We start from the raw sequence: 18,706 nt of genomic DNA, 5'->3' as shown, positions 1-18,706 counted from the left end.
TGGATGGTCTCTGGGTGAGGTCTATCCCACACGGAACTGGGTGCTGGGAGCTGGGAGCTGGGAGCTGGGAGCTGGGAACGGAGTGGAGCAGAACCCAGCCTGAACGGCGTGGACCATCCAGACCAGAAGCCGGGCGGAGGGGGCCCTAGCGCCCTGAATCATTGAGCTGCGGCAGTTACCAGACTCCTTAGCCCACAAACACCAAAGACTGCGGAGAAGGTTAGTGGGAAAAGCTGTGGGGGTAGAAGGAGTTCGCGGTTCGGCTTCCAGCCCCGGGGGCAGCGGAGGTGGGGCAGCTACAGCTGTTGTTACTTCCGGCTCCAGGCCCACCTGGTGGGAGGAATTAAGTGGCGGATCAGAGCAGGAGTGCAACAGCCTGCTGAAGATCTAAGCCCAGTTCGGGTTGGGGGTTGGAGAAAGAGCAGTGCTGGTGTGGCAGAGCTGGCACCTCCCCCCCAAACGTGGAACATAGAACTCTCTAGTCTACAAGCAGTCATTACCCACTGAAAAACTCAAGGGTCAAGTTAGTTGGCTGGGAATATGGCCAGGCAGCGAAAACGCACCGAGATTCAGTCTCAGACTTTGCATTCTTTCTTTGCTGACAAGGAAGACCAAAACATACAGACAGAAGAAGTCAATAAAGTGCAGGAGCCTACACCAAAAGCCTCCAAGAAAAACATGAACTGGTTCCAGGCCATGGAAGAGCTCAAAAAGGATTTGGAAAAGCAAGTTAGAGAAGTAGAGGAAAAATTGGGAAGAGAAATGAGAAGGATGCGAGAAAACCATGAAAAACAAGTCAGTGACTTGCTAAAGGAGACCCAAAAAAATACCGAAAAATACACTGAAGAAAACAACACCTTAAAAAACAGACTAACTCAAATGGCAAAAGAGCTCCAAGAAGCCAATGAGGAGAAGAATGCCTTGAAAGGCAGAATTAGCCAAATGGAAAAGGAGGTCCAAAAGACCACTGAAGAAAATACTACTTTAAAAATTAGATTGGAGCAAGGGGAAGCTAATGATTTTATGAGAAATCAAGATATTATAAAACAGAACCAAAGGAATGAAAAAATGGAAGATAATGTGAAATATCTCCTTGGAAAAACCACTGACCTGGAAAATAGGTCCAGGAGAGATAATTTAAAAATTATTGGACTACCTGAATGCCATGATCAAACAAAGAGCCTAGATATCATCTTTCAAGAAATTATCAAGGAGAACTGCCCTGATATTCTAGAGCCACAGGGCAAAATAGAAATTGAAAGAATCCATCGATCACCTCCTCAAATAGATCCCAAAATGAAATCTCCCTGGAATATTGTCGCCAAATTCCAGAGCTCCAGATCAAGGAGAAAATACTGCAAGCAGCCAGAAAGAAACAATTTGAGTATTGTGGAAACCGAATCAGAGTAACCCAATATCTGGCAGCCTCTACGTTAAGAGATCGAAGGGCTTGGAATACGATATTCCAGAGATCAATGGAGCTAGGATTAAAACCTAGAAGCACCTACCCAGCAAAACTGAGTATCATGCTCCAAGGCAAAATATGGATTTTCAATAAAATAGAGGACTTTCAAGCTTTCTCAGTGAAAAGGCCAGAACTGAATAGAAAATTTGACTTTCAAACCCAAGAATCAAGAGAAGCATGAAAAGGTAATTAAGAAACAGAAATTGCAAGGGACTTAGTAAAGTTGAACTGTTTTGTTTACATTCTTACATGGAAAGATGACATGTATGATTCATGAGACTTCAGTATTAGGGTAGCTGAAGGGAATATGCATATATATATATATATATATGTTTATGTATATATAAGTGAATGTGTATGTATGCATATATATAGATACACATATATATGTATGCATATATATGTATAAAAGAGAGAAAGCAGAGAGGGTGAGTTGAAGATGAAGGGAAGGTGTCTAAAAGAAATAAAATCAAATTAAGGGATGAGAGAGGAACATACTGAGAGAGGGAGATAAGGAGAGATAGAATGGGGTGGATTATCTCACATAAAGGTGGCAGGAGGAAGCAGTTCTGTGGGAGGAGGGGAGAGGGCACGTGAGGGGGGAATGAGTGAACCTTGCTTTCATCAGATTTGGCCTGAGGAGGGAATACCATACGTACCCAATTGGGTATCTTCTCCCACAGGAAAGAAGAGGGAGGAAGATAAAAAAGGGGGGGTTGATGGCGGGGAGGGCAGATAGGGGTGCAGGTAATCAAAAACTAATACTTCAGAGAGGGGACACGGTCAAGGGAGAAAATTCATTAAAGCGGGATGGGTTGGGAAGCAGCAAAATATAGTTAGTCTTTCACAACATGAGTATTGTGGAAGGGTGATACCTAATGATACACATGTGGCCTAGGTTGAATTGCTTGAGTTCTTAGGGAGGGTGGGGGGGGAAGGGAAGAGGGGAGAGAATTTGGAACTCAAAGTTTTAAAAACAGATGTTCAAAAACAAAAAAAAAAGTTTTTGCATGCAACTAGAAAATAAAATACACAGGCAATGGGGCATAGAAATTTATCTTGCCCTATAAGATAGGAAGGAAAAAGGGGTTGGAACGGGAGTGGGGTGATAGAGGAGAGGGCTAACTGGGGAACAGGGCAACCAGAATATATGCCATCTTGGAGTGGGGGGGGAGGGTAGAAATGGGGAGAAAATTTGTAATTCAAACTCTTGTGAAAATCAATGCTGAAAACTAAATATGTTAAATAAATTTAAATTAAAAATAAAAAAATGCCAATTAGATAATTTTGATTATATCAAATAGAAAATGTTTTGCACACACATACACACACACACACACACACACACACACACACACACACACACACACACACAAAGCCAATGCAACAAAGATTAGGAGAGAAGCAGAAAATTGTGAATCTTTACAACCAGTGTCCCTGATAAAGGCCTCATCTCTAAAATATACAGGGAACTACGTCAAATTTATAGGAATGCAAATCATTACTCCAATTGATATATGGTCAAAGGTTATGAAAAGGCAGTTTTGCGAGGAAGAAATTAAAGATATCTATAGGCATTTGAAAAAATGCTCTAAATCACTACTTAGATTAGAGATTATGCAAATCAAAACCACTCTTAGGTACCACATAACTCCTGTCAAATTGGCCAACATGACAAAACAGGAAAATGATAAATGCCAGAGAGGATGTGGGAAAATTGGAACACTGTTACGTTGTTGGTGGAGTTGTGAACTTATCCAGCCATTCTGGCAAGCAATTTGGAACTACGCCCAAAGGGTTAAAAAAAGTGTGCATATTCGTGGCTGCGGCCGCGCCTGCGGGGGCTGCACGGTGGAGGCCCTGCAGGTTAGGCCGAGGAGCACCGAGCCTCCCGGTCGCGGACACTGAGGCCGCCATTTTAGGTGGAGGCAGCGAACCGCTGGCAGCAGTAAGGGAGTGTGAGCAGGCGCTGGAGAGGGAGCGGGAGCGCGAGCGCGGGCGCTGCAGCGGGCAGGGAGCGCTTCTCCACGGGGTAGGCCCGGCCCGGCCGGGGGCGGCAGGCGCTCCAGGTCCTCCACTCCGTCGCGGCCAGTGGGCGGGCCCCTGCCTGGTGCCGGCGTGGGGGCCTCCCGGGGCCCTCCTCACGGGCTGGGGACGTGCTGCTGCTAATGGGGCCTGGGCCCCAGAACCACGTGAGGCGCCGCCGCCGTCTACTCTGTCCCGCCCGCAGGCACGCAGGGGACGGACTGGACCCACGGGGCCTCCTGCAGGCCTAACTGCTGTTTAAATTGCATCATCGGAGCATTTTCGGGGAGCTTGGAAGAATATCAGTAATGGCTTTGGATTCAAAGATTCAGCCTTGAATGGCTGTGGCTTTATTTCTCCTACTCTTGTCCAGGAGTTTGGCTGTGAGCGCCGGGCATCTTGCCAGACAAGCAACGGACTGTGGTTAATGTTGGAAATGGAAGGACTTGATTGCCTTATGAAAGCTCTCAAAGTGAGAGGCCTCCTGCCAGAACTTTGTGCGTTTTTTTCGGCTTCTCCATGAACACACATGGAAGAACACAACGCTTAGATTCCAATACTGATGCCACCTCTTTGGTAGTAGAAGAACTTCAGGTAGATTTCCTGGATCATGTTCCCCTCCTGAAGCTTTCCTTCTGTGATATTTTTCAGAAGTTCCTGCTGAATGGTTTTCAATGTCAGACATGTGGCTGCAAGTTCCCTGAGCACTGTAGCACTAAGGATTCCAGAGTCTGTTTCCCAGCTCCCCATTAGTTCTCAGCACAGGTATTCCAGGCCCCACGCCTTCAAGTTCAGCGCATCACCACCGTCCTTGGAGGGTTCCCTTTCACAGAGGCAGAGATCTACATCCATCCCAAATGTCCATATTGTCAGCACCACCATACCAGTGGACAGTCGGGTTGTAGAGGACACGATTCCAAGTCACAGTGAAGCAGCCTCACCTTGGGCTCTGTCCAGTAGTCCAAACAACCTGAGTCCCAACTGGCTGGTCTCAGTCCAAAACCCGTTCCAGCACACAGAGAAAGGGCCCCAGGATCTGGTATGCCAGAGAAAAATAAAGTTAGGCCACTTGGACAGAGAGATTTGAGTTATTGCTGGGAAATAGAAGCCAGTGAAGTCATGCTATCAACCAGATTAGGATCAGGTTCATTTGGGACAGTGTACAAGGGTAAATGGCACTGAAATGTTGGTGTGAAGATATTAAAGGTCATTGATTCAACCCCAGAACAGTTTCAGGCTTTCAGGAATGAAGTGGCCATCTTAAGAAAAACCAGGCATGTTAACATTCTGTTTGTCATGGGCTATGTGACTAAAGATAACCTGGCTATTGTGACCCAGTGGTGTGAGGGGAATGGTCTTTATACAAACCTCAATGTCTGGGAGACCAAATTTCAGATGTTCCAGCTTATTGACATTGCCTGGCATACAGTACAATGAATGGATTATTTACTTACAAAGAACATCATCCACAGAGACATGGAATCAAATATATTTCTTCATGAAGAGCTGACAGTGAAAAGAGGAGACTTTTGTTTGGCAACAGTAAAATCTAGATGGAGTGGTTCTCAACAAGTGGAACAGCCAACAGGCTTCATTCTCTGGATGGCTCCAGAAGTTATCCACATGCAGGACAATAATCCATTCAGCTTTCAATCAGATGTCTATTCCTATGGCACTGTGCTGTATGAACTGATGATGGGAGCTACCATATTCGCACATCAACAACCAAGACACTTATGGCTGGTTGATGGTACGCATCTCCAGATGTCAGTAAGCTGTACAAGAATTACCCCAAAGCCATGAAGAGGCTTGTAGCAGACTGTGTTAAAAAAGTTAAGGAAGAAAGACCTCTTTTTCCACGGATATATTCTTCCATTGGGTTACTACAACATTCTTTACTGAAGATCAATCGAAGCGCTTCCGAGCCATCTCTGCGCTGTGCAGCCCACAGAGGACATAAACCCATGCACATTGACATCCATGAGACTTCCAGTTTTCTATGCACATCTTGCACCATCATCCCCAACAGGAAAGTCCCCAAAGTTCTGCTTTTCTTACCTTAATGGATGAGATGATTTTTTTTCTTCAGAAAAAAATGCTACAAATTTCTATAATTCAAATACTACAGGTTCATCACTCTGTTGCGAATTTCTACTATTTGGTTGCCCAATGAGATGTTTTCCACTCATGTCATGTGTCATAATGGTGTCATTTTACCAATAACTAACAGACAAGATGCAATGCAAGCCAGAATTTTAAAAATAGATCGCCCTTGAGCTTTATTTTCCTCTACAGAGGCCACTGTGTTTATTTGGCAATGTTTTCTGTTGATCATTTTAGTTGCATCAATTAGTATTTTTATAGTAAGAATGGCTAAAATTCTTTGTGGGGGGATCCTGAAAAGTTCCAGTCCTAGAGGTTGTTTCCAGACAAAGACCATAGTCCAACTCCAGAGAAAAGGAGGTGATGAATTCTGGATATGGGTTCCTACAATGAATGTTAATCATGACAAGGAATTTTAATTCTTTTAAAAGACAGCAAGTTACCAGATAGTTTTGCACATAGAAAACAGTCATGCGAAGGAATCAACTGTTCTCCACAGTACTGTTCTCCAGTGGAGGCCATACATACAGCCTTGCTGCAATTATTGACCTAAGGAGTGATACCTTGGTACTTAACAGACTTCTTTCTTGCTCCCAATGATATGTCCAGTTGTGAGCTGATGGTCTTTTGAATGAGGAATTGCTATGCTCCTCTGAGTATATTTCTCTACTTTCAGCAAGCAGAGTGACCTACCAATTTGAAGCTGTCTTCCAGGAGATGCACTATATGAGGTACGAGTATAAAAAGATTGATCTTTCATTTGTATCTGCCCCCCCACCAAAGTCTATTTGTCATGACACTTTACAGTCATACCTCGTATAATGAGGAAACTGAATAATATACAGTTCTTCTTGATAGTTTGGGTTTTTGTTTTTACTGCTCCTGAGAAAATGAATTTATTATAAACCATGGTTCTAGAGATTTATCAGTTAAATTAAAAAAAATATTCTTACCCTTTGACCAAGAAATACCAAAAGAGATTATACAAGTGGGAAAAGAACCTGTATGTACAAAAATATTTTTTTTGTTTTTTTATTATTTTATTTTTTAATTTATTTAACATATTTAGTTTTCAGCATTGATTTTCACAAGAGTTTGAATTACAAATTTTCTCCCCATTTCTACCCTCCTACCCACTCCAAGATGGCATATATTCTGGTTGCCCTGTTCCCCAGTCAGCGCTCCCCTCTATCACCCCACTCTCCTCCCATCCCCTTTTCCCTTCCTTTCTTGTAGGGCAAGATAAATTTCTACACCCCATTGTCTGTGTATCTTATTTTCTAGTTGCATGCAAAAACATTTTTGTTTGTTTTTGAACATCTGCTTTTAAAACTTTGAGTTCCAAATTCTCTCCCCTCTTCCCTTCCCACCCACCCTCCCTAAGAAGTCAAGCAATTCAACATAGGCCACATGTGTATCATTATGTATCACCCTTCTCCAATACTCATGTTGTGAAAGACTAACTATATTTTGCTCCTTCTCAACCCATCCCCCTTTATTGAATTTTCTCCCTTGACCCTGTCCCCTTTTGAAAGTGTTTGTTTTTGACTACCACCACCCCCATCAGCCCTCCCCTCCATCATCCCCCCCATTTATTTTTATCTTCTTCCCTCTTCTTTCCTGTGGGGTGAGATTCCCCATTGGGTATGTATGGTATTCACTTCTTAGGCCAAATCTGATGAGAGCAATGTTCACTCATTCCTCCCTCATCTGCCCTCTCCCCTCCTCCCACAGAACTGCTTCCTCTTGCCTTCTTTATGTGAGATAATCCATCCCATTCTATCTCTCCTTATCTCCCTCTCTCAGTATGTTCCTCTCTCATCCCTTAATTTGATTTTATTTCTTTTAGATATCTTCCCTTCATCTTCAACTCATCCTGTGGCCTCTCTCCTCTCTCTCTCTCTCTCTCTCATATATATATATATATATATATATATATATATATATATATATATATATATATATATATATATATATATATATATATATATATATGTATATATATATGTGTGTGTGTGTGTGTGTATATATACATATATATACACATAGATATATACATACATACACATTCACCCGTATATATACATAAACATATATGTATGCATATTCCCTTCACCTACCCTAATACTGAGGTCTCATGAATCATACTCATCATCTTTCCATGTAGGAATGTCAACAAAACAGTTCAACTTTAATAAGTTCCTTGCAATTTCTTTTTCTTGTTCTTTTTCTTGATTATCTTTTCATGCTTCTCTTGATTCTTATGTTTGAAAGTCAAATTTTCTGTTCAGTTCTGGTCTTTTCACTGAGAAAGCTTGAAAGTACTCTATTTTATTGAAAATCCATATTTTGCCTTGGAGCATGATACTTAGTTTTGCTGGGTAGGTGATTCTAGGTTTTAATCCTAGCTCCATTGACCTCCGGAATATCGTATTCCAAGCCCTTCGATCTCTTAATGTAGAGGCTGCCAGATCTTGGGTTATTCTAATTAGGTTTCCACAATACTCAAATTGTTTCTTTCTGGCTGCTTGCAGTATTTTCTCCTTGATCTGGGAGCTCTGGAATTTGGCGACAATATTCCTGGGAGATTTCTTTTTGGGATCTATTTTAGGAGGCGATCGATGGATTCTTTCAATTTCTATTTTGCCCTGTGGCTCTAGAATATCAGGGCAGTTCTCCTTGATAATTTCTTGAAAGATGATATCTAGGCTCTTTTTTTGATCATGGCTTTCAGGTAGTCCAATAATTTTTGAATTCTCTCTCCTGGATCTATTTTCCAGGTTGGTGGTTTTTCCAATGAGGTATTTGACATTGTCTTACATTTTTTCATTCCTTTGGTTCTGTTTTATAATATCTTGATTTCTCATCAAGTCACAAGCTTCCACTTGCTCCAATCTAATTTTTAAAGTAGTATTTTCTTCAGTGGTCTTTTGGACCTCCTTTTCCATTTGGCTAATTCTGCCTTTCAAGGCATTCTTCTCCTCATTGGCTTTTTGGAGCTCTTTTGCCATTTGAGTTAGTCTGTTTTTTAAGGTGTTGTTTTCTTCAGTGTATTTTTCAGTACTTTTTTGGGTCTCCTTTAGCAAGTCATTGACTAGTTTTTCATGGTTTTCTCGCATCCTTCTCATTTCTCTTCCCAATTTTTCCTCTACTTCTCTAACTTGCTTTTCCAAATCCTTTTTGAGCTCTTCCATGGCCTGGGACCAGTTCATGTTTTTCTTGGAGATTTCTGTTGTAGGCTCTTTGACTTTATTAATTTCTTCTGTCTGTATGTTTTGGTCTTCCTTGTCAGCAAAGAAAGAATGCAAAATCTGAGACTGAATCTCAGTGCATTTTCGCTGCCTGGTCATATTCCCAGCCAACTAACTTGACCTTTGAGTTTTTCAGTGGGGTATGACTGCTTGTAGACTACAGAGTTCTATGTTCCACGTTTGGGGGGGAGGTGCCAGCTCTGCCACACCAGCACTGCTCCTTCCCTAAGAACCCCCAACCCGAACTGGGCTTAGATCTTCAGTAGGCTGTGCACTCCTGCTCTGATCTGCCACTTAATTCCTCCCACCAGGTGGGCCTGGAGCCTGAAGCAGCAACAGCTGTAGCTGCCCCACCTCCGCTGCCCCCGGGGCTGGAAGCCGAACCGGAACTCCTTCCACTCCAGCAGCTTTTCCCACTAACCTTCTTAGCAGTCTTTGGTGTTTGTGGGTTGAGAAGTCTTGTAACTGCCGCAGCTCACTTATTCAGGGCGCTAGGGCATGCTTGCCCGGTTGCTGGTCTTGTTGGTCCATGCTGCTCAGGCTGGGCTCTGCTCCACTCTGTTCCCAGCTCCCAGCTCTGTGTGGTATAGACCTCACCCAGAGACCATCCAGGCTGTCCTGGGCTGGAGCCCTGCTTCCTTCTGCTGTTTTGTGAGTTCTGCAGTTCTAGAATTGGTTCAGAGCCATTTTTTATAAGTTTTTGGAGGGACTCGGTATGGAGCTCACGCTATTTCCTGCTTACCAGCCGCCATCTTGGCTCCGCCCCTCCTGTACAAAAATATTTATAGCAGCTTTTTTTTTTTTTAGCGGCAAAAAATTGGCAATCAAGAGTATGTCCATCAGTTGGGGAATGGATAGGCAATCTGTGGTATATGAATGTAATGGAATACTATTATGCTGTAAAAAATGAGGAGCAGACAGACTTCATAATAACCTCTAAAGACTCACATGATCTGCTTCTGAGGGAGGGGAGCAGAACCAGGAGAACATTATACACAATTACAGACACACAGTATCTATGATGACTAACTTTGATAGACTTGGCTCAGCAATACAAGGGTGTAAGACAGCTCCAAAAGACTCATGATGGAAAGAGCTATCCACATATAGAGAAAGAACTATGGAATCTGAATGCAGATTGAGGCAAACTATTTGCTCTCTTTTTTTTTCTTCTTTGTTGGTTTTGTTTCTTCTTCTCATGGTTCATTCCATTGGTTATAATTCTTTTTTACAACCTGACTATTGTGTAAATAAGTTTAATGTGAAGGTATATGTAGAACTTATATCAGATTACATGTCATCTTGGGGGCAAGGGGGGAGGAGAGGAATGGGGAGAAAATTTGGAACTCAAAAACTTGAGGAACTGAGTGTTTTAAATTAAAAATAAAAAAATATATTTTAAAAAAGGAAAGATAAAAAAGACAAATCAGAACAAAAGGGAAAAGCCATGAGAAAGAGAGAGAGAGAGAAAGAGAGAGAGAGAGAGAGAGAGAGTCAGAGTGAGAGTAGTATATGCTTCAGTCTGCATTTCAGACTCACTAATGTGGAAACCATTTTCCATCATGATCTTTTGGAATTGTCTTAGATCATGGCATTGCTGAGAAGAGCTAAGTCTATCAAAGTTGGTCATCACACAATGTTGCTGTTACAGTCTATCTCACTTCACTCAGGATCAGTTTATGAAAGTCTTTCCAGGTTTTGCTGAAATCTGCCTGCTCATCATTTCTTATGGACCAATTGGATTCCATTATATTCATATACCACAACTTTGCTTTGGCTGAATCCTATATGTTTTGGTATGTCGTCTCGTTATTGTCATTCTCTTAGATGAAGTTATCGATTGCATCTATGATTTGTTGTTTCACCCACTCATTCTTTAAAATTAGATTATTTAGTTTCCAATTCATTTTTAGCCTACCTATCCATGGCACTTTATTGCACTTAATTTTTATTGCATCATGACCTGACAAGGATACATTTAATATTCCTTCCTTTCTGCATTACATTGTGAGGTTTTTATGCACAGTTGCATTATGAAGGCAGAATTTATGATTTCAAAGAGAATCATATATATGTCTGAAAGGTTTGGAACCGCAGGATATAAGGAATTCTCTGGGTAGAAGGCAGAAGAATTAAAGCATGTATTTAAGCTCCAAAGTAACAGACCCACGAACCAGTGTCCCCATTTTCATATTTTGATCAAAAGCTTCCAGGCCCAATAAGTCCGCCTCACAAGAGTAACCAGGAGGCCACAGAGAAGCATGATGGTATAAAGCAAAATCATATACATGCTTCCCCTCTACGGCAAGATTACCCACTGTCCTCAAGTCCTTGCGCAGCACTCCTCGGTCCACACGTAGGTCAGCTCTGGTACCGGAAGCTCCTGCTTCAGCTTCAGCTATAGCTGTCTCTGGCTCCAATGGAAAGGGATCTTCAAGCTGTCTTCTCTCCTCTTATAGAGTTTTTAACATCATCAAGCGTCACCTGAATGATCAGAGCCCAGGCTCTGGTGATTGAGTTCTTGAGTTGGCCCCTCCCATTAGGACCCTGGGAGGTTCACATCCACATAGATTAGGTTAACACCCAACAGGGCATGGCTCTGGAGTTAACACCTCCCCTTAGCCAGCCCCATGAATCGTCACAAAGAGGCGGACTTAAACCCATGTGGTCTAAAAGCCTCTGCTGTCACAGACATGTAAACTAGGCCCTCCCTGGAGTTAGCCCTATCTTGGGCCCCAAGGGTCCAGCACCTAGTAAGGCTTAATGAAATAAACTGAGTTACTCAAAGAAAACAAAGGCCATTTTGCCTACCGACACACCAGTCAATTTTTGTATAGGTGCTATGTGCCACTGAGAAAAAGGTATATTCCTTTCTGTCCCCATTTAATTTTCTCCAGTGGTCTATTGTATCCAACTTTTCTAAAATTCTATTCACCTCCTTAACTGCTTTCTTTTTTATTTTGTGGTTAGATTTATCTAGTTCCGAGAAGAGGAGCTTGAGATCCCCCACCAGTATAGTTTTACTGTCTCTTTCTTCCTGTAACTCCCTTAACTTCTCCTCTAAGAATCTGGATGCTATACCATTTGGTACATACATGTTTAGTATTGATATTACATCATTGTTTGTTGTACTTTTTAGCAAGATATAGTTTCCTTCCATATCTGTTTTTAATTAAGTCCATTTTTGCTTTTCTTTTGTCTGAGATCAATTAATTCCAATACTATGTAAACAAAATACAGCACCCATTCCTACTAAAAACAATAGAGAACATAGAAACAAATGGATTTTTCCTTAAAATGACAAGTAGTATCTTTCTAAAATCATCAGTGAGTATTATATGTAATGGGGATAAGCTAGAAGCTTTCACAATAAGATCGGGATGAAACTAGGATTGCCATTATCATCTCTATCATTTAATATTTTAGTACAAACATTAGCTTTAGCAGTAAGAGAAGGAAAAGAAACTGAAGAAATTAGAATAGGCAATGAGGAAACAAAAATATCACTCTTTGGAGATGATATGGGGGTATGCTTAGAGAATCCTAGAGAATCAACTAAAAAAATACTTGAAATAATTAACAGCCTTAGCAAATTTGCAGGATATAAAATAAACCCACACCAATCAACATTTCTGTATACTACTAAAAAATCCCAGCAGCAAGAGAGAAAGAATAATTCCACTTAAAGTAACTATAGACAGTATAAAATATTTGGGAATCTGTCTGCCAAGACAAATCCAGGAACTATGTGAACAGAATTACAAAACAATTTTCACACAAATAAATTAAGATCTAAATAATTTGAAAAATATCAATTTCTGCACCTCCCTTTTTACCTGAATGAAACTTACCTTTTTTGGCAATCCTCCAAATTTCCCAAGCTAAAAGACTGCTTTTCCCTGTCTTTACATTGTTTCTGCTGTTCCAGGATTTTTCCTGGGAAACTGTTTCTTTTATTTGTTTTTTTTTTTTTAGAGGTCAGTAAGGGAGAATGAGAGCACTTTACTGCTTACTCCTTCACCTTGGCTCCCTGAGGTCTACACCTGCCTTTCCAATTTTCCCCCAGACTTGTGATTTCATATGTGGGGAATGGCTATCCCCTCATCATTGAAAATTAATACTTCTTTTTAATTTATATACTTAGTTTTTTTTATTTAAGGCATTAGGAGATTAAATGACTTGTCCATGTTCACATGGCTTGTAAGTGCCAGAAGGAAAACTTGAATTTAGTTCTTCCTACCATAAAGTCACCCTTCTCTTCACTATGGAATGTTAGCTCCTTTGTATATTAAAGGTACTGAATAAATATATCCTAAATTAAATAGACCTGATTTTCTGGAAGCCAGCATGGTACAGTTGTAAGTTTGCTAGATTTAGAGTCTGAAGCCCTGTGTTCAAGTCCTGGGTTTACCATCACCTATCTGTATCAACTTGGTCAAGTAACTTTGACTGCAGGTTTTATACTATAATTTTATATTCCCTCTCTACAATAAGTTTTTTAATGTGTAAAATGAGATAGTTTAAATGGACAACTTACTAAAGTTATTTCTGGATCTAAATCTGTGATCTCCTGATCCCCTGAATTGGAAAGACAACCCCTGAAAACTGTAGAATTTGGTTAAAAGCTTTAAGAAAAAGGATTTCTGTAATTTTCAAGTAATAAATCTTATTTATTTACCTGTACAATTTCGAGACATGGACATTATGTATAAGTTAAAGATGAACCAAACCCTATTTATATCCAAAAAAAGAACCACATATTTATATTCTTGACAGATGCAATTAGAAACAACAGTCAAGCCTACTTACTAAATTCACAAGGGAACCCCTTCACGGTAGTCACTTTCTTTTTTTCTGTTTTTTTTTCCTTACGTTGATGTGTTGACATACTTATTATAGTCACATTTGATGCACTAATAAATTCTGTTTTTTTTTTGTCTTAGTGTTTGAAAATGCAGAATCTCAAGATAAGGAATATTTTTGATGTTTACACAGCAGTATGATAAAATCAATTTTAATTTCTAGAAGATTGAAAATGTTGGTTTAGCAAAATATGTTAGATACTACCATGTTTTGGGGAAAATATTTTTAAAGAGATCTAGATTTTATAATTGCTAATAAGGATTCAAATTTTCACATTTCCTTTTTTCTTTATATCATTAGTGCTTGTCACAATGACTAGAAGTTTTCCTTTTGTGGTAAGGGGAATCAGTGGTTGTTTGGCCAGAACCTATGATTTTCTCAAGGTAATGATCTTCTGTTGGTAAAATTCCTTCTATAGACTGATTTTTCCCTCTGAAACTAATAGTCTTAAAACTTGGTACAGTAAGATGTTAGATAATTTGCACCATGGTCAAAAATCCAGTATGTACCAGAGCTTGAACATAGATTATCCTAACTCTGAGACCAGTTCTTTATCCACTATTTCACATAGTTTGTTTTATACTCCATAGATATTTATATCCACATTTTACAAAAGAATAAATAGAGGCTCTGATGAGTGAAAAGACTTGCCCATGACCATATAAAAATCAGTTGTCAGAGTAATTTTAGGCACGTGTCTCTTCTGACAACATATTCTGAACTCTTGCAATTACTCTGTGTTGCTTCAATAGCTAGGAAATGTGATTCTAGACTGGGAAATTTTATTTAGGTATATCAATAGAGGAGATCCATAATATTCAGCCTACTATCTTCTATTCTCTCTTGTAATAACAATTGTCCATAAACAAATACATATTTTTGCCTGTGTTGCAGCATTTTGTGAAATATTTCACTGTCATTGCCTTTCTCAAGCCATCTGTCCCTGGTTGTAAAACCCTTGAGAATATACCCTTTTCCTTTTTTTTCTTTTTTTAAAATTAATTTATTTATTTTTAGTTTACAACAGTCTGTTCCACGATCTTTTGAGTTCTAAATTTTCTCCCCCTCCTTCACCCCCCCCAAGATGCCTTGCAATCTGATATAGGCTCTACATATGCATTCACATTAAATATATTTTCACATTAGTCATGTTGCAAAGAAAAATTATTACCAGTGGAATGAACCATGAGAAAGAAGAAAAAAGAAAGAGAGAGAGAGAGAGAGAGAGAGCGAGCAAATAGTATGCTTTGATCTGCATTCAGACTCTGAAATTCTTTCTCTAGATGTGGATACCATTTCGCATCATGAGGCTTTTGGAGTTGTCTTAGAACCCTGCATTGCTAAGAAGAGTAAAATCTATCAAATGTAGTCATCACACAATGTGGCTATAACTGTGTATAATGTTCTACTGGTTCTACTCCCCTCACTCAGCATCAGTTCATATAATTCATTCCAGGTTTTTTCTGAAGTCTACCTGCTCATCACTTCTTATAGCACAATAATATTCCATCATATTCATATACCACAATTTGTTCTACCATTCCCCAATTGATGGGCATCCCCTCAGGTTACAGTTCTTTGTCACTACAAAAAGATGTGCTATAAATGTTTTTGTACATGTGGATTCTTTTCCCATATATATGATGTCTTTGGTATACAGCCCTAGAAGTGGTGTTGCAGGGTCAAATGATATACACATTTTTATAGCCCTTTGGGCATAGTTCCAAATTGCTCTCCAAAATGATTGTATATACTTTTTATAAATTAAATCCTTGTAGCAAACTTATTTCCTAATTAAAAAAATAGAATTCAGATTGCATGAAATATTCCCCAGGGTCACTGAGAAATACATTTAAAAATAATTGATGAAAAGTTAAAATGGTTGATGATTCTTTTTTTTCAGCTTTTTGTTTTTAGTGCTTTGAAAAGAGATTGCTTTTGTAGTAAATTAAGAAAAACTACATAATAACAATTCCACTGGTAACTATATAGAGCTGTGATTTACAAAACATTCTACATACATGGTCTTGTGAAATCCTTAAAACAATCCTGTGAGGTAAGTGCTACTGATAAATTTCCCCATCTTACACATGTGGAAACAGAATTAAAAGAACTTAAGTTACTGCCGTAAAGCCTTATACTGAACAGGTAATAAATATCAGAGGCAGAGGTTGGACCAAGGAACCATTGCTCTGTCCACTAGGCTATGCTATATATACCGTTTAATGTCAATTTCCAAAGTACCATAGGAAGTTAGAGTTAGTACTTCATCTAGTAGTAATTATATCCTTCTCATTTCATATATTATAAAATAGAGGCCTAGAGAGGTAAAATTATATGCATATATTGAATTACAAATAGCAGATGCAGGATCTTTTCATCCTATGTCCGATGCTGTTTTCAGTAACAACACACTATTATATCTCTTCTCCCATCTTTGTCTTCTGACCTTTTACTGTTGGTGTTGCTAAGCAGGGAAGTTTACCCTGAGTTGTTACCAGAGACAAACAAATCTGGTTGAGTTCTCCTGAATCTTATTTGAACATATCTGACAAGTTCATCATTTTTTTTTAGTGTTTTGTATTATTGTATTAAAAAAAGCTAAACTCAAAAAAATGCTCTAAGGAAATAGAGGAGCCTCTAAGTCACTTTCTACTGTCTAGAAATTAATGCTTTTAGGCAAATGTGGCAACACACATGGAGTATGATTAGAATCATAAAGTAGGAATACCTAGAATGATGAGATAGATTTACTGAGTACAAAAGTAAGTGACCTTATATAATGTCTTCCATGTCCCTATTAATCCATTTTATTATTGTTGTAATCATCAACACCATCTTTAGAGAGGGGCAGTATGATTTGGTATAGAGAAAGCTGATCTTGCATTCAGCTTCTGCCTTTTGACATATGTTATCTGAGATTTTAGACAAGGCACTTAACTTTTAAAAACCCCAGCCAATATTCTAGAAATTTCAGAAGAGGTGATGAACTTCATTGGCAGAGGGAGTTTTCACTAATGAAATCACATGTCCTGAATAATAATATTAATAATAATAACTTCTCAATTAACAAGCGTTCATTAAGTACGTACTACTACCTGCACTATGATCGGCACTTGTAATAAAAAGAGAGAAATGAAATATTCCCTCTCCTTTAAAAGGTCATATTTTCTAAGGGAAATATATACACATATATGCATATGTGTATGTATGTATATACACAACTACACATATGTGTTTATGTGTATAAGAGCATGCCAAGTTCATGCAAACCAATGCAAGATAATCTTTCTGAGATTGTTAGATGAAGGCAAGAGAAGCCAGTTGAGATGTGAGGAAATTCTTCATGTAGAATAATATACTCATATAGAGTTTTGAAGGAAACTGAAGATTAAAAGATCCAGAAGTGAGGAAGATGCACATTTAGGTATGAAGGACAGACAGACTATGTAAATAATTTTTGAGAAATATTGAGGTCAGTATGAATAAACCATTAAATGCATGTTGAATCTGTGATATATATTCAGGGTAGAAATGTTTGTTGAAGACAACATGTGAAAGGATCTAAAATGCCCAAAAGGAGTTTGTGTTTTATCCTAGCAGTAACAGGGAGCCATTGTGGTTTATTGAGCACAGTAATAAAGTGGTCAGACTGGTATTTCAAGAAAATCACCCTAGCATCTCTATGAAGGATAGATTAGAAAGAAGAGAGACTAGAGACAGGGATATCAATTAGGAAACAATTACAGTAGTTTAGATGAGAGATCATGAGGGCTAAAGTGGTGGTTGTATAAATGAAGATATATATGAGAGATATTAGTGAGGTAGAATGGACCTGGTTTTATAAATGCTTCTAGATGTCGGAAAGAGGAAAATAATGATTTGAGCGTGATTAAACCAGCAAACCTGTATGACTTTAATATGACAGAAAGTGAAATTCAGAAGAAAGACAGGTTTTGGATCAAAGGACAGTGGATTCTATTTTGGATTTTTTTATATGACTATGCAATATTGAGTTCAGAAAGACCAATATCTATTTAGTTATGTGAGTCTGGATCTCAGGAAAGTGTCTGCGTCTAGATATATACATCTAAGAGTCAGTTGTCACCATAACATCTTATAATCTGTGTAATTAACTCTACAAAAATTAAACCTTGTAAGAGCTAATGAGACTGCCATACAAATATATGAGTGTATAGAAATAGAAGAGAAGAGGGCTCAGGACAGAGCTTTATAGTACACCCATAAGTAGAAGACATAATACATAAAGTGATCCAGCAAAGGTGACTGAGAAGCTGCAGTTCTATATAGATAAAGAGAGGAAAGAGTATCCAGGAAAAGAGCAAAGTCAAGGAGTAAAGAGGAATCAAGCATCAATTGTTACAGAAAGGTGAAGATGCATAAGGACTTAGAAAAGACCTTCAGATCTTCCAATTTAGGGGTCATTGGTAATTTCAGAAGAATCAGTTTCAGTGGAATGATGAATTTGGAAGCTAGATTATAAGAGGTTGAACAGTGAGTGTAAGGGAAGAAGTGGAGGCAATGATTTTGAGCAGATTTCTTCTTCCTAGATAAGCGAGATAAATTAAAATCGATGATTAAAGAAAGAGAGGATTTTTCTAGGTGTGACCTGATGAAGGACATCAAGGGAATGGGATCAGATTACACATTAAACATGTGGACTTGGTGAGGAGAAGAGTCATCTCTTCATCAGAAACTAAAACAAAGGAGAGAATGGTAAATCATATCATGTGGTTTTAGTATAAAGAATAGGGAAGAAGATGGGGCTCCAAGCAAATGGAGTTTATTTTCTCTGAAGAAAAGATGTGATATTTTGCTAAGAGGGTAGAGAGAGCAAGAGGTGTGGAGATTTGAGGAGTGGAGAAAAAAATTTGGCACAGCTTATATGGAAGTGAGATAGACAATACATTAGGGAGGAGGATAAGGATTACTTTGCTGTATGGAGGAACCAGTTGATATTAGGTAAAATAAATCTGTG

The 18,706-nt window shown here is 39.1% G+C and overlaps 1 pseudogene; it reads left to right on the top strand.

Moving 5' to 3' along the window:
* LOC118854740 overlaps window positions 1–5,560 on the top strand; it is a 29,497-nt pseudogene extending 23,937 nt beyond the window's left edge.
* Window positions 5,561–18,706: the final 13,146 nt, after the last annotated feature.

The sequence above is a fragment of the Trichosurus vulpecula genome, chromosome 6 (assembly GCF_011100635.1).
Source record: "Trichosurus vulpecula isolate mTriVul1 chromosome 6, mTriVul1.pri, whole genome shotgun sequence".
In the NCBI taxonomy this organism is placed as follows: Eukaryota; Metazoa; Chordata; class Mammalia; order Diprotodontia; family Phalangeridae; genus Trichosurus; species Trichosurus vulpecula.
Note: the sequence above shows the minus strand (reverse complement) of the source record. Positions and strands in the feature narration are given on the sequence as shown.